This window comes from Tachypleus tridentatus, chromosome 8 (genome assembly GCF_004210375.1).
Source record: "Tachypleus tridentatus isolate NWPU-2018 chromosome 8, ASM421037v1, whole genome shotgun sequence".
NCBI lineage: Eukaryota > Metazoa > Arthropoda > Merostomata > Xiphosura > Limulidae > Tachypleus > Tachypleus tridentatus.
The window spans coordinates 63760163-63765107 of record NC_134832.1 but is presented as its reverse complement, the minus strand read 5'-3'; positions in this window follow the sequence as shown (position 1 = coordinate 63765107).

Below are 4945 nucleotides of genomic sequence, written 5' to 3'. Positions count from 1 at the left end.
ACTGCACCGATAATAAATTTCGCTTGTTTGTATGGAAGTGGGTGAAGTTCGCGAATAAAGGTGGTGTTTGTTAGATTATACATCCAAAAGTAATGAAAATATCAAACAAACGTATTTTAAAAACAAATATTAAAGACACATTTATTTACAGTCAAAATAAATAGTACAAAAATATATTCGTTTTAGAATGTTTTTGCTATAAAAAACTAAAATACTTATAAACAAATTCATTGACAAATACTAATATATCAAAAAAAGTTTGAACATCCTAAATGTGCAATCCATTAGAAATACGCGGGTTTTATTTATATGGATACATTGACGATTCTATGTACATAATGAGAACGTTAATTTGGCTTGTTAAATACCCAAATTAAGTGACAAATGCACAAATACTCTGGTCATGTAGGTCCCCAAAAATATCACTGTTAAATGAAAGTTAAATAAGGAAATTAATATAAAACTATATGGGTGTTATTTTCTTGCAACGTGATATTGTAACAACAGATGTCCTGAAAAGCTGTTTTTGAACTTAATATTTTGCACCTACGTTCTTCTGCACATCTACCATAAAATATATATTTACTCTCCAGTCACACAGTCGATGGAGGACTTCTGTTTACTAACTAAAGCTTTGTATATAAGTGAGTTCAAAAATTAAAATTACAAACAAAAACAGAAATAATTCAAAAACTAGCTGAAGGTTAGACTTGGCATACTAGCATCGTCTTGGGTTTAATATATCTTTTATTGATTGAATAAATACACCAGTAATCTGTCAAGATAGTTTTGAACCGAATATTACTAATAAAAGAATAGAATGGTCAGATGTCTAATAACTGTTTATTTTGACAGAATACACCAGTAATTCGATATCTAGTCGAACATCATTACTAGTAGAAGGAAACAATGGTCGGATGTCTGATAACTATTTATGGGAAGTATTTGTTGCATGGTGAGAGCAATACAAAATATTACCCGAAGTGGTATTCATACTTTCTGTTTAGCTTTAATTGTATAAGCAAGGTACAGAAATTCAGGACGACATGTTTTATTTTATAGTTTAACAATTTCTCAGTACTTTCAAATAATGTCAGAATAGTCGGATCATTATCACACAGAGCACTTTACATTTCTAAATAATTTCCTTTACTACCACCAGTTGACTGTTCTAGTGCTGCGTATTCTGTTATGTACTTTCTGTATTAAACCTGTACACAATGTACTCTTGTTTCTCATGACAACTATTCTAAGTATAATCCGGTTTAGAATTTACTGTATAATTTTTGTCATCTATCTTTAAAGTTACGGATATAAACATATTACATAAAATTAATAAATTGTATAAATAGAGAGACAGTTATAAAATGGATATAAAACAAAGCATTGTAAAAACATTCATATAAAACAAATGTATAGATTAATAACAAAGTGTTATTAAAATACGTATGTACATATAAATATATCACACTATTATAAAATGAACTTCTCTGAATGTAAATACTATACTCTAGGAGTTTTTCTTAAATTCCTCTTACAGTACTGCCTCTACTGCGAATAAAAAGCAAGAAATGAAACATAAATATTTATCTCTGTAACTCTTGGAGTTTAAAAGTATAAAAATCAATGCCACTTTACCCTTAGTGACGTCTATAACACTTTAAAACTGCTTTCCAAACATTATTGCTCCAAAATGTATCACAATGAAACATATTTCGCGTCTTGGATATTTTGATAAGCATTTCGATAAATGTTCGAATTAATTATTGAACTAAAGGCGTGACTTGGTCGGCTAGAAAGTTTAAACAAATTCAAAACGTAGCATTTTCTTCACTCTACTTATGTATTTACAAACTCAAAATAGTTATGAGAAACAAAAATACATTGTGTACAGGTTTAGAGTAGTACAAACAAGAATAGATCATAAATAGATAGATATCATGTTATCCCATAAGTAATGTCCGAAATCTTAATACAGAAAGTGCATCATCATTTCTGTCTTTGTAGAAGGTTTTAATGACTAAAATATGTAGTAGGACGTGTATAAAAATGTTCAGACGAATAAAAGAAACTAACCCAACTCCACTTTTTCAGATAATTAATTAAATAAACCCTTATGTCTGAGGAGCACATTAAGCATATAATGCTTTATGAGTTTAAAAAAGGTAATAGTGCAGCAGAAACCACACGAAACATTCAAGGTGTTTATGGTGCGATTGTCTCTCAATGAAAGAAAACTCGAAGGTGGTTTCAGAAGTTCAGATCAGGTGAATAAAACTTGAGTGATGCGCCACGTCCAGGTCGTCCTGTTGAGTTTAATGATGACTTGGTACTGTCTGCACTTGATGAAGATTCTGCTGTAACAGTTGAAGAGCTAGCACAAAAGCTTAATTCAACCAATTCAACATTTCACTGTCATCTGCAACAGCTTGGAAAGGTGTCCAAACTTGGAAAATGGGTCCTCATGATTTGACAGAAACCAACCTTAGAGCAAGAGTGGACATTTGTACTTCTCTTATGAACGTAACTTATTTTTTCTGGACAAGTTAGTGACTGGAGATGAAAAATGGATATTTTATAAAAATGCTAAGCGCTACAGACAATGGCTCAGTGCAGGTAAACTGGCTAAAGCACAGCTCAAAATGGATCTCCACCCTAGGAAAGTCTTGTTAAGCGTTTGGTGGGATACTGTCGGTGTGATCCACTTTGGGTTACTGCCATTCAATGTAACGATTACATCAGACTTCTATTGTTAACAGTTAGAGCGCTTGAATGTTGCACTGAAAGAAAGAAAGGCCTGTTTTGATCAATTGTAAAGGTGTTGTATTACACCAGGATAATGCACGGCCCCATACAGCAAGGATCACATGTGTAAAGGTTGAAGAGCCAGACTGGGAAAAAACGTCCACGCCATCCTTATTCTACAGACCTTTTCCCATCTGATTATAATCTATTCCGAAGTTTGCAAAACTATCTTGATGAAAAAGAGCTCGGAACATATGAATATGTCAAAACTATCCTCTCTACATTATTTTCCTCCAAACCCCAAGAATTTTATAGACCTGGCATTCAGAAGCTTGTGAATCGTTGGCGGGAAGTAATTAATAATAATAGAACATAAACTATTGATTAAATAACATTAAAAGCGTTTGAAATAATTTCTCATTTTCTGAACCTATAATCGGACTTCAGGTATGACCTGATGTATATTATAAGAAATGAATTATTTCTTTATTTTATCGTTTTTAACTAATACTTTTTTATGAGAAATAAAATAAAAAAGTTCTACCACTTCCAAACAAGGAATAAAATCAAAATATAGTCACTGAGTTAAAACATTTCATATCACCTTGTACAACAAAGCACAAGTGTCTATTACTACAGAAATAACAACCTAACTGTTTGGACTTTTAATCGCTCCGCTGATGTCTTTAACTTTAAAATTAACAGAAAATGACTGAAAAATGAAAACCGTTTTCATTACTTTGAACTCACACCGCGTAAATAACACGTTCACTGCTGTCGGTTTTATATTCTGTTACCAACTAATAGTTAATGTTATCAAAATTTACACATCAATTTGTCACTTTAAACAAAAATATAATTACAATGTAATTATTAAATATCCTTATATCAGGCTTTCGGCCTGGCATGGCCTAGCGCGTAAGGCGTGCGACTCGTAATCCGAGGCTCGCGGGTTCGCGCCCGCGTCGCGCCAAACATGCTCGCCCTCCCAGCCGTGGGGGCGTTATAATGTGACGGTCAATCCCACTATTCGTTGGTAAAAGAGTAGCCCAAGAGTTGGCGGTGGGTGATGATAACTAGCTGCCTTCCCTCTAGTCTTACACTGCTAAATTAGGGACGGCTCGGTGCAGTGAGCTAACAACCTACTCACTTAAATACTTGTTGAAGAATCCGCAAGCGATTGCGGCCCTATGTTCCCAGATGGAATCTAATGGTGATAACTAAACTAACTAATATCAGGCTTTAATTAACAATTAAATTATATTATTATAATGATAGCACTTCAAAGCTTCATACATCCAGAGGTTGAAGTTACAGCATCCAAGTTATCTGAAGTTTTACTTCAAAACTTGAAATTTCAATCAAGATCTTAGTTTGAGCCTAAGATATTGCGTACACTTATTAGAAATATTTTAGTTTTAATTCAGTTTTGCTTGTTAATACTAGTTTTAGGTTTGTTTACATATTTTTAGTTAACTTGTTAGTAATATTGTTTTTGATTACACCTTTGGTTTTGATTTCTTTTTACTTATTTAATAGTTTCCGTTTTAGTTGTGAGTATTTGACGTCAATTAGTTTCCAATTCGTTTTTAGTTTTAAATCAAAATCACTTGTTTGTAAAGTAATTATTCTGCGTGCGTAATTATAATAATGGCTCAAACAATATACGAGCCATATATATTTCTCGTACATCTTGTGATGTGAACAATATATGAACTAAGTGAATAATAATAATATAGTTTTAGGATTTCATTAGTCCCCTTTTTTCAAAAAACGAAACAAATGTACAAAAGTTCAGACCAAAACCAGAACACTGAATACAGTGACTAGTGATCAGACATAAGATAAAATATTTAAACTTACCATATACAACTTACAAAACAGTTTTGAAAATTAACTTATTTATCGTAATTAATCTCCACTGTGATTAAGTGACTAGAAGACTTATTCTCTGCTGACAATTAGGCCTAGTATAACTCAGTAAAATATTCAAATTCACCGTTATTCGTTTTTGGTTTTGAATTTCTCGCAAAGCTACTAGAGAGCTATCTGCGCTAGCCGTCCCTAATTTTGCAGTGTAAGACTAGAAAGAAGGCAGCTAGTTTTCACCACCCACCGCCAACTCTTGGGCTACTCTTTTATCAACGAATAGTGGGATTTATCGAATATTATAATGCCCTCACGGCTAAAAGGACGAACA